Genomic DNA, 12,032 nt, shown 5'->3' on the forward strand with positions numbered 1-12,032 from the left:
TGACTCTTCACAAGATAACGGATGCGAGTCATTTCCCACATTCAGTTTATCACCTATTGTCAATTCATACATGAAACTGTCACATCATTAACCCAGTGTGTGCACTTGCATTTATGGTCAATTTCCTATCTCTAGAGAATGGCCATTCATTTAATTTAACACAGTTCCCACCACCAGAGATTGTTAAAGGAGGGCTTTGCCTCCCATGCTTTGTTACATGACGCCATTTTCTTATGACTGCATGAAGAATATTTGTAAACCCTTAAGGATTTTGCACGACAACGATGTAGCCTCTCCAAGATACCTAATTTCAGATTCTGAAATGGAGGAGGAGAAAACATGTCTCCACAGATTCAATATATTAAACCTTAACGGAATTGTGAATGCAGCACTTTTCTGCACAAATCTTAGCTATTAGACTGTGAGAGCTTTCAAGTAATCTTAATGAATGGGTTGAATTCTGTTTATGCAGAAACTGAACCAAGGTACCATTTGTCAACTGCCATAGTCAAAACCAATTCCTGTGTAAGAGCGACTGAAATTTTATTCATGTGACATTTTTTAAAATTATAACAGGGCTTCACAGCAAGAGGTGCCAAATATTAATGAGAAGTAAAGTAGTTGGCAATAAAATAATAATTGGAGACAGATTCAATGATCTGTCTGCAATTTGTCACAGGGAACACTGTAAAATAGAAAGCAGCATGCTAGGGCCAAAGACCTTTCCATTGCTTCTCCTAGGAGGACTTTACAACTGGTGCTGAAGCTAACAACAGCTAGCCAGAAGGTGTCAGTATAGAAGCATTCCTACTCCACCGTGGAGGAATCACACTGAAACCACTAGTGTTGATGGCAAACTGCAATCCTTTCCGAACCAAGTACAACAGCTGCAGGGCAGGGGGAAAATATTTGTGCAAGGAGGACCCTTGACAGAGAGTCTGTGTTTCCCAACTGTGGATGGTGACCTGATTGTTGGTGCGTTGTGAAACTGACAAGCTAACTGACAAAGAAAATGTATTGAGCCCTATGGAAAATTAAACTGAGCTGCAAGTGCGTGTTTACTTGTGAGTAGGTGAATGTGCCTCAGTCAACTTCAAAGGGCAAGCTGAGAGGAACACAACACCACCAGAATGGTTCCAATTTTGGAACCATTGGGGGTTCCAAACCGAGTTCCCCCAAACACTCAAGAAAGAAGTTCAGCCCCCCCAGATCACAAGGAAATAAAAAAAATTCAAATCAAATCAAAAACCTTTATTGGCATTAGCAATAAAACCAGGATGTTGAACAGAAAATTATCCATGTACATTAGACTCAACTTCTTGAGACAATTCTTGAATATATACAGTAAAAGTACAGTACTTTGCCATGATGGTAGTTAAAATCTCATTTCAACCAGTTAGTAAATGTCTAACCACGTCATTTTCAGACACAGAATGTGTGCTGAGATGGGGTTGCATGGAAGGAAGTGGTAGTTACAGAACACTGTACGTTTGTGAGCCAATTTTTAAATTGGAAAACTACTACTGTTGGACAATAGTTGTTTTAAAATTGTACTCATACGAAATGGGGGTTGACCTCTTTCTAAAACAGAGGAATGAGAAGATCCCTAAATAAGAAGCTGACAAGTGTGGATGCTGGTGATTATTGTGGTCAGTCAGGCTGAGGTGCGTATTTAATAAGAGAAGCACAAGGTAATATATTGAGCTCTATGGAAAGTGAAACTGAAATACACATGTGCATTTACTCATAAGTGGGCAAACATGCCTTGACTACTATCGAAGGCCAGATGAAGAGGAACACAAGGCCATCAGAACAGTCTCAACCTGATGAACATGAAGCTTATCAAACGCTCCAGAAGATGTTTTCCACCATAATAAAAAGGATAAAAACATAGGCTTGAGCGTGAAACTGTGTTTTTCATTCATTCATTCATTCATTCATTCCCCTAAAGCTAGGTGGGTCCTGATAGAGTGTTGTTTTAAGTAGTGCATCCTGGTGCTAAAAGTTTGTAAATTGCTTATCTAAGACATTTGTGAGAACTGAGAACAATGAAAATAATTAATCAGGGGAAGGATTATCCACTACTGGAAATTAAAGGCTGATCAAAGCAAGGCAAGTTTTATTACTGTCCAAATATTTGCAGGGAATGGGCCAATTGAACCTCCTGGAGGATGGAGTAACAAAGCTTGGGTGCCCTGGTCTGGAGGGCTCTGACCCAAGTCCTCACCACCTTCACTTTGAACAGTGGTGAGATGCAGAGCAGACTCTTCCCAATGATCTCAGTCTCAGTTTGTGCCTTGCTTTATAGTCCAGTCTAATAACATACACTTCAAACACTTCAGGATTTAATCCACCTACTGGTAATTAAGAGTTTTGAGGACATGGTAGAAGGTCTTTCCACCCCAGGAGAATGATTATTACAAGGCGAACTAATTACATGACTGTTGTTTTTGTGCACCCTGGTCCCGCTCCTTCAATATGACAGATGCATGCAGTGTAAAAATGACTGTCTCATCACAACTGGAGGGAAGGAAGCTTTGGATATCTCAGACTCTGAGAGATTTGTCAATTCTATACAAACACAGCAAAACAAACACTTTTCTTAAATATAGTGCACACAAGCTATTTAGAGTCAATTGCCTGTTAACATTTCAGAGCAAAGAATCTTATTACCCTCTCTCTTCGCTACATACAAGCTCAGCAGTACGCTACAAAGAACCACATATAATGCACAGGTTTGTACGGAAAACTGCAATGGAATATCTGCTCCTCTCAATCAGGTAAGGATTAAAAGGAAGGACTGTCTCCGATGTTGTATGCAACCAGGTTTGCATAGCACGAGATTTCACAAGAGTCAGATAAGAAGGTGGAGGAGGTGGAGAAGTGACTATGCTGAAGAAGAGGTTGAGGTGAAATGTCACCATTGCTCATTCCACCTGCTCCTGCTTCTTCTCCAGCTGGGACCGAAGGCCTGCTTCCTACACAAAAGCCAGTAGAAACAACAATTGCCTGCTGAGCAGGAGGAGGAGAAGCCATCGAGGCAAACTAAAAGTGATCCCATGGATCATTTTGCCAAAACTGAAACTGAGGAGGCTGCCCCACAGCTAAAGCTTTTGCAGCATTGTAGGAGCTGCAGCCTCTCTGTGAGTCCAGCACAGAAGGCATTATTCTGGGTAAGATCTGAGTGGAGCATAAATGTGTTCTGCCAATGCTGAACTGAACATACAAAAGCTGGATCAGCTGCTGAGTGCAGATTTTCTTATTAATTAAAAATCCTCTTTGGGCATTTTTTGTTTTTTTTACTGTTGTTAATTCTGAGTTTAACATTCTTAAATCCAGATTCGGATTTTTGCTCGAGTGTCCATTTCAGGGATTAGCTGAATTGTAGACAGTTCTCTTTTGAATAGCACACAGCAGAACAAGAGGAAATGCTCAGTCACCATTTTGCACATCACAAGCAATGGCATTATATGAATAAAATCTGCATGTCTTTTGGGCTTCGCTGTTAGCTCAGTATTGCTAGAATACCTCCATTTTTCAAGTGAGTATTTCAAACAAGCTAAAAAAAGGCCATTGACTAAGTGAAAGTGAGATAAATTTTCTATTCAGTAATGACTCTTTTTTATTTTTTTGCAAACTTTATGCATATTACAATTTCAACACTAAATTTGTTCAGACAACATTCTGTTGAAATGATTTACTGACTGATATTGATCCATTTATTTTAGAAAATATGAATGAAATAAAATAAAATAAAAATATTCCTGTGCCATCTTTCTCCCCACTAGGGAGAAACCATGCAAGAGGGTTTCAGCTGCTGTACTCACCAGCCCCTATAACACACCTGCCACTAAAATAGTAGGAATTATCGTCAACGTGTATTGGATTGTACTGTTATGAATCCATAATAAACAATAAAGCCAATTGACAAAATGTACTTTAAAAAACCAAACTCAGCAGCTAACTTAATGAGCCAAGTGGTATAATTACATTAGGCCAAATGATTGGCAAACAGGAACATGTTCACGTTCCTATGAAAAATAATAAATAAGTAGTCAATGTAGATGATGTAACAGAGGTTTGACATTGTCATGATGCTTCAAGTTTCCAAGCAGACTTCATGGCCATCCCCATGTATAGCACTTTGCAATAATCCAAATGGGACATTACTAAAGTGTGGCCAGGTCTGATTGATCCAGGGATGGGTGCAGCTTGTGCACCAGTGGAACCTGGGCAAAGATACCCCAAGCACATTTGACACCTGGCAATCCAGGAGTAGTGCTGGGTCATTTAGTGGGTCACTTTAGTGCAAGTCAATTGTATGCATTAAAAAAAAAAATTCTATGTGTTCCAAATATTTTTGTTGGCGTTATCACATCAAGATCAATTCCATGATTTTTGTCCATATGAGAAGATAAACCCTTCATCAGGTACATTCACTGCTGGTAGGACACAGCCTTGCAATGATGAACCTTAATTCAGTTTCTCTAGGTGCAAATGGCAGCATGTGGAAATGAGCAAGTGAAAGGCAGTTGGTGAGGGGAAGGACAGAAGTAAAAGGGTCAGCCTTACTTATTCCACCTCTGTTCCACTCCATTTCCTCAGTGTATTTGTACTAAAGAGCCCAATCCTATATAACTTTCCAGTGCTAATGCAGTTGTAGCAACTGGGCATGCGCTGCTTCCTGTGGTGGAGGGAAAGTCATGGCAGCCTCTTCAATGTAAGCGAACATTTGTTCCCTTACATTGGAGCTCCACAGCAGTTGCATCAGTATTGGAAAGTTGGATAGGATTGGGCCCCAAGTTCTCTACAGATGTCCTAATGAATGCCTATAGGTTTGTGGGCTGCAGCCCATCATCAAGATGCCAGTCTTGCTATGTGCATTGATTGTCCCTGAATGAATGCCTGCAAAAGGCTCAACAATAATCTCTGTATCAAAGAAAATATGCATGTCATCATACATAAAGTGTGGAGTGATACTTTCTCAACCCTAAGAATACAGAACAGTCAGGTGATGCCTGCAACTGATGCCCAAAGTGTGGAGACCAGTTAAAATTCTGCCACCCATCATCTACGATTGTGTTTATGCTACCTCCATCATGGTTGGCATCCTTCAGTCTCGAAAGACTATGGTATCGCACTGGAACAGCATCTAGTGTGGCTGAAAAGGTCAAGTGACAATCCCTTCCACATTGAGAGCAACTGTAGTCTGTCCCTGGTCTGTCTTCCTGGCTACGGTCCTTCCTTCTTTGCCTCTTTGCCACAGTCTGTTGGGCAAGTGTCTCTTCAAACTGGGAGAGGCCATGCTGCACAGCCTGCCTCCAAGTGGGATGCTCGGAAGCCAAGATTTCCCATCTGTTGAGGTCCATTCCTAAGGCCTTCAGATCCCTCTTGCAAATATCCTTGTTTCGCAGCTGTGGTCTACCTGTAGGGCGCTTTCCTTGCACTAGTCTCCATAGAGGAGATCCTTTGGGATCCGGCCATCGCCCATTCTCACGACATGACCAAGCCAATGCAGGTGTCTCTGTTTTAGTAGTGTATACATGCTAGGGATTCCAGCTCATTTCAGGACTATGTTATTTGGAACTTTGTCCTGCCAGGTGATATCGAGGATGTGTCGGAGGCAGCGCATATGGAAAGCGTTCAGCTTCCTCTCCTGTCCAGGACTCAATGCAGTACAGCCTCAAGACACAAGCTATGTAGACCTGGATCTTGGTATGTTCTGTCAGCTTCCTCCATGCTACTTCCATGTGGGAAAAATGTAAAGTTACCTTTATGACTTGTAATGTAATGTCACCTTATGTGGAGGATTTGAATCTGCATCCCCAATGTAAATACCATTGATTACACTACACTAGTCAGACCCAGCTCTTTGACTTGCAGAATTGTACTCTATAAAGTATCTGCTCACAAGCAGATGATCTGGAAATGACCCAAATCATCTTCAGGAATGAACTGAAGTACCCTAGCCACTGGGCAGCACACTATGAAAGCAATTAGACAGAATCTCAAATTCATTTAAGGTAATTGGTTAGCGAGGCCTGTTAACTCATTGTTTTGGAACATGTGGGTTTGAAAACATGAGCTTTTCACCACAAATGTCTGAAATCCCCATTTTGTTTATATCCCAATTACATACAACCTTGAGAAGTATGCATGTGTTATTTACTGAAACATCCTGACTGCTTTCATTGGAGCATTGTTTGCTGTTTGGCACATATGTGATTTGGCAGGCAGCCTGATTCTAAGCCGTTGTGTTACCCTGCATACGCACACAATGTTAATTAAGAATACACAAACCTGGGTTTCTCAAAAATCCCAAAATTCCCTGTCATTTTCCACGATTGCAACAATAGCTAAAGCTGAATGTATCACTTAAGTGCAGGTTAGATGTGTATTTCTTAAACCATTTGCCTTCCAGTACTAGACAAGTGTAATTTTCTCTGTGTGAGTAGCATTCTTTGACTTCTAAGAAGGGATGCAATTATCATAGATTTGTATAAGTTCACGTTTAGTGTATTGGGCTCAATCAGCTGAAGTTACCTTTTTTAACTCTCTTTGCTTTCGACGGGAGAGTTCAGCATGTAGATAGAATTCTGCCACTGAAAACCACATGACCCGGAAGTGCTTAACTCTGGCAAGGTTTTGCCCATTCTAAATGTGGGCGTACCATAGATTTAAATAATGACATCTCTTCTATTATGCAGATTGATATAGCATACAGCAAAAATGGTACCGGCCAAATATTGGAAAGTGAATGGTTTGAGGCACCTGAAACCAAAATCAATGCCACATAAACAAGTGCTTAGATTGGATTGAATTGCACTCATTGTTTGAATTTCAAGTATCAGAAAGTTACACCGCATAAAAGCATGGAGGAGAACAATAAAAGCCAGCATGGGGCTAGAGAATCTTCTTTTTAAACATAGGCTAAAGAAGCTGATGCTTTTAGAAAAAAAGATACCACGGGGGATGGATGGAGACTGAGTGGACAGTGTTGGGAATGAGGTGACACAAGAACTCTGTAAGGGGGTGGGTTCTAGATCGCTGCCCCTCCCTCTTCTTGCCCACACCCACTGATATTTCCACAACAGCTGAGTGTGGACAAGGAGGAGTGGTGGGAAGCAGCAACAGCTCCTCCCCTCCTTCCTCCAGTGGATTCCTCTGAATCTTCTTCCCACTTGCTCTCAAGTCTGTTTGGTGGGAGGCAGGTAAAAGGGGGTTGAAGGGCAATTCCCTGCTTCCCCGCACTTTGCCATGAGCCTTTCAGTAGGCGTTGGGGGCAGACTGGCCCTGAAGCCATTTAAATCCTTCTGTATGGGTTTACATTACAAACACTACAAGGGCTTATTTCAGGTAGTGCACTGAGAAAATTGACAGCGCTTATTTGATTAAAGGGTTTAGAAGCTGGAATGACATGTGAGATATTTGCTACCAACTGATTGATCCTAAAGTGTCAACCACATTGGGGGAAGAAAAGAAAGAGGTGGTAGCTGAGAAAAGGTAAAACTGAGGGTATAAAGTTGGTAGCAAATCTGGGACAGAGCAAATTGGAAGTGTGGATGGGTGTATGTGCACATTAAATGGATTTGGGGAACCTGGAGTTATGTTAAATTATTTGCAAAAGAACACAGGGTCTAGAAGGTTTGTGGTAGGCAGGTTTGAACCAAATAAGCTATGCTGAAGAAAGTACTTAAAGGACTACTCAAAATATAAATCAATTCAGGGAGCCCAGCCTTCATGTCTTTATTATGGGGAAAAAATTCCAAAGGACGGCTACAAATTATTAAATTCTCTGTACTTTGGATGCCAAGTCTGTTAAACGTGTTCTTATTGTAGCTCATCAAATTATTATCTTAGGTAGTCACACAGTGTCAATCATCAAACTGTGTAGGTGTTACTTAACTCTCAGGAGTATATTCAACAAGATGAAATGACTTTTGAGTCATACTCATACCATCACGACTTTTTAGAGGGAACTTTTCACAGAATCTCAATGACAGGAACATATTTCCCAAGCTTGTCATTTTGGTTTATATTCTTGCATTTTCTCAAGAGCCTTTCATATATGGAACAGCAATCCCTTATATAGCATTCCAGGCTTAAACAAACACTATTATTGTTAATTTCAAATTACTGCACTATACAGTGTTTCAGAAGAATTGTGACTTCAGAAGAAGAGCCAGTAAACATTTCCACTGAGAACGAAAGTAGGCTAAATCTCAGCTCAGGACTTTACTTTATTAATCCCATAAGGAGAGGTGTTTGTTTTTGCTGATAATGTCATAAAAACACAGAACACCACATTTTGGTGTTTAAGATATTTCCCAGAAATTAAAATAGATAACTTTTCCAGTTAGAAATAATACTGTTGCTGCATCTGCCGACACTACAGATGGGGCCTCAGTATCTGTGGGGATCCATTCTTGGACACACACACACCCCCCATGGATACAGAAAATTGCGGATAATCAAATCTGCAATTTTTGGCTCCATAAGTCCTGGTCTCCTTGGGAGGATTTTCAAAGCCTGCAGAGGCAGCATGCATCTGCATGCTGCTTCTGCAGGCTTCAGAATGGCCGTTTTGGTAAAAAATAAAAAAGCTTCTTCTGGTTTCCCATGGAAAAGCAGAAATGACATTTTCTAAGCCATATAAGGCATTCTGAGACCCAGGTAACCTGCGTTGGGGGGACCTCCAGGGGCACCTGCCAGATCTGTGGATACAAAATCTGCAGATATGGAGGCCCTACCTGTCTATCACCTATATCACTTACCTAGTACACTTTTAAAGTATTTAAAATTAATAAAAATGTGAACTTGGAACGAGAACTTGGAATAAAAACACATAACACCACTTTCTGCCTTTTTCAAATTACAAAAATCTGCAAAAATAAAAAATAAAAAATTCAAACACCTCTACCTATAAGCTCTCTTTTTCACCATATCACCTTATAGTAACAACTGTCCCTTAACCCTCTTCTGTGGCAGATTTGGTGAAGAGGGGAAGTCAAGGTGAGAGTAAAGCAAATCAATCTCAAGAAAACTCACTGACAAAGTAGTGAGCAATAGAGTGTGGCTATAGGATTTTGTATCACCATATATCTAAACAAACCTGATATCAGCTTTTTTAATTAGGGTAAACAACTCCAGATTTAATAGTCTTGTTATATCTGCATTATCTATAAATTTTTTTTCCTGCTTTTTCTGACAAAACATGACGTGACAAAAACATTTATGAGACCTATCAGTACTTTTTGCAAGCCAGCTATTCTGCTCCCGCCCCACCCCCAACCCAGCTCCAAATTTTATTTGAGGCCTGTATAATATTTGAATAAATACCCTGTTTTTGTGGCTCTAGGCAGGTCACAAAACCACAGTGTGTACCAAGTGTCTACCCTGTGATACATAAATAGCCGCGAAATCTGACACTTTACAGGCCTATCTTAGTCCTAGCTCTCGTAGGATTTCACTGCTGGAATAATAAATGTTGAATAATAGTGCCTGAAGTATCTTATTCATTAATTTACATTTCTTTTCTATTCTCCCATGCTTATGGAGGATTACAACATATCTTGATCTCACTTTCAACCTCAAAACAAACCTGAATGTTTGGTATGGATGAAGGAGAATGCCTTGTCAGGGCTTTCTGATGAACTTCATGGATGACTTTAGGCCCAATTCTATCCAACTTTCTAGCACTAGTGCAACCGCGATGCAGACCCAAGGTAAGGGAACAAATGTTCCCATACCTTGAGGAGGTATGGGAACTATACCTATGACTGCCTCCCTACCAAAGGATGCAGTGTATGCCCCACTGGCACAGCTGCACTGACCCTGGAAAATTGGATAGGATTGGGCCCTTAGGCTGCAATCCTATTCGACAGTGGTTCTCAAACATTTTAGCACTGGGACCCACTTTTTAGAATGACAATCTGTCGGGACTCATTTCACCACATTAAAATGAATGGAGACCCACCTGAAATTGGCTCATGACCCACCTAGCTGGTTCTGACTTACAGTTTGAGAAACACTGCTATAGACATTTACCTGGGAATAAGTCCCACTGAATTCAATAGGACTTTTGTCGGAATAGACATGAATAGGATTGTGCTGGTAGAATCCGAACTGAGCAGCCCCATCTTATGTTAATGTATTAATATATATGATTCATAAAGCACCTCAGATGCTAGACACTTTAGGGAGTGCGGTAGAACACATGATTTTGCATGTGGAAGGTTCAATCCCAAACAACTCGAGGTAGGGGAGAAAAAAAATTCCTGCTTGTAATTCAGGATAGCTGCTATCAGTCAGTGTTGACAACACTGAACTGGATGGACCAATTATCCAACTTAGTATAAGGCACCTTCCTAAATGGAATTGTTCAACCAAGACTACAGTGTTTTCAGAAGCAATGATCGCCCAAGATTTTTGCCATTTCCTGAACTTATGGTACTTAAGGGCTTACAAAGTAAGGTTCATTACCTCCAACACTTTTTGAAGTAACTGAATTATTTTCATTAAGACAAAGCTTCAAGTTACAACTGAACATTTTCAACAGCCTAATCCATTTAATAGGATAAGAGTTGTCATTTGTGTGAGTGTGAAAAAGGCTTAAAGAAAAAATTATAGAGGCTTCCCCTTCTCCAGGAAGTAATGGAAAGAAATGGCACTTCTTTAATTACACCATTATTTAAAAAAAAAAAAAAAAAACACCTCATAGAAGGTATGGTTTTTAAATTATTGTAGCTGAGCCATGTTAACAATTCCATCTGTTTTAATTGCTAAAAAAAACATTAAGTCACATCAGAATCCTGCTTGCCATCTAGTTAATTAGCCAGCTGACAAAATTTTAGATCTCTGATAATTTCATTTGAACCATCAGAAATTATCTATTTGGAAAGTTACATTGTAAGATGGTAAATGTTGTATTCAGGGCTTTTTTTCTAATGGAACGCCGGGGGGCGGAGTTCCGGCACCTTTTTGCAGGGGCCCCTCCCCTTCAGAGGCATTCCGGGGGGGGAGCAAAACAGAGGCATTCGCTGGGTAGGTGCCGGGGGGTGCAGGGTGGGTGGGCGCCTGGCCCCTGCCTGACCGCACAACGACCCCCTCCTGCCCCATCCCCAAGCTCTCGCCTGAGCCCAGCCCGCCTCCCCTCCCCTGGCACTCTGCTTCCCTGTGCAGCTTTCAAGCTGGTGGAGGGCGCGGGGGACACGCGCCGACGCCGAGGAGGAGGATGGACAGCCAGCCAGGGAGACGGGCTGCGGCACCCATGGAACACCCAGATACTGGCTTGGCGGAGGACGAGGGGAAGGAAGCTGGCTGGTGCAGCCACTGTGTCAATCTGCAGCACGAGCCTAGGTGTGTCTACTCAGAAGTAAGTCTCATTGTGCTCAGTGGGGCTTGCTCCTGGGAAAGGGTGCATAGCCTTGCAGCCTGAGAGCCTAAGCCTATGCATGTCTACTCAGAAGTAAGTTCCATTGTGTTCAATGGGGCTTACTCCTGGGAAAGGGTCATAGCCTTGCAGCCTGAGTAGACAGGCAGAGGAAGGGCTCTGAGACTGCAGTCCTCTCTACACTTTCCTGGGAGGAAGCCCCACTGCCTCTACTGGGACTGACTTCTGAGGAGACAGCCATAGGCTTTGGCTCTGAGGCTGCAGTCCTCTCCACACTTTCCTGGGAGGAAGCCCCATTGACTCTAATGGGACTGACTTCTGAGGAGACAGGCACAGGATTGGGCCTTGAGGCTGCCATCCTATCCACAGTAAGCCCCATTCACTAAAGTGGACTTCTGAGTAGACATGCATAGCATTGGGCTCTTAGGCTGCAATCCTAGGCACTTTCCTGGGAGTAAGCTCCATTGACTAGAACAAGAGTTACTTCAGAGTAGACATACCTAGGATTGGGCTCTTAATCCTGGCAGAGATATATATCTGCATCCCGTTTTCACATGCTAAGGGCAGGTGAAAAGGGATTCTACGTGTGTACAATGTGCTGTCCAGCCTTGCCAGAGATCCTCCTCATCCTTCCCCCACA

This window comes from Tiliqua scincoides, chromosome 4 (assembly GCF_035046505.1).
Source record: "Tiliqua scincoides isolate rTilSci1 chromosome 4, rTilSci1.hap2, whole genome shotgun sequence".
NCBI lineage: Eukaryota > Metazoa > Chordata > Lepidosauria > Squamata > Scincidae > Tiliqua > Tiliqua scincoides.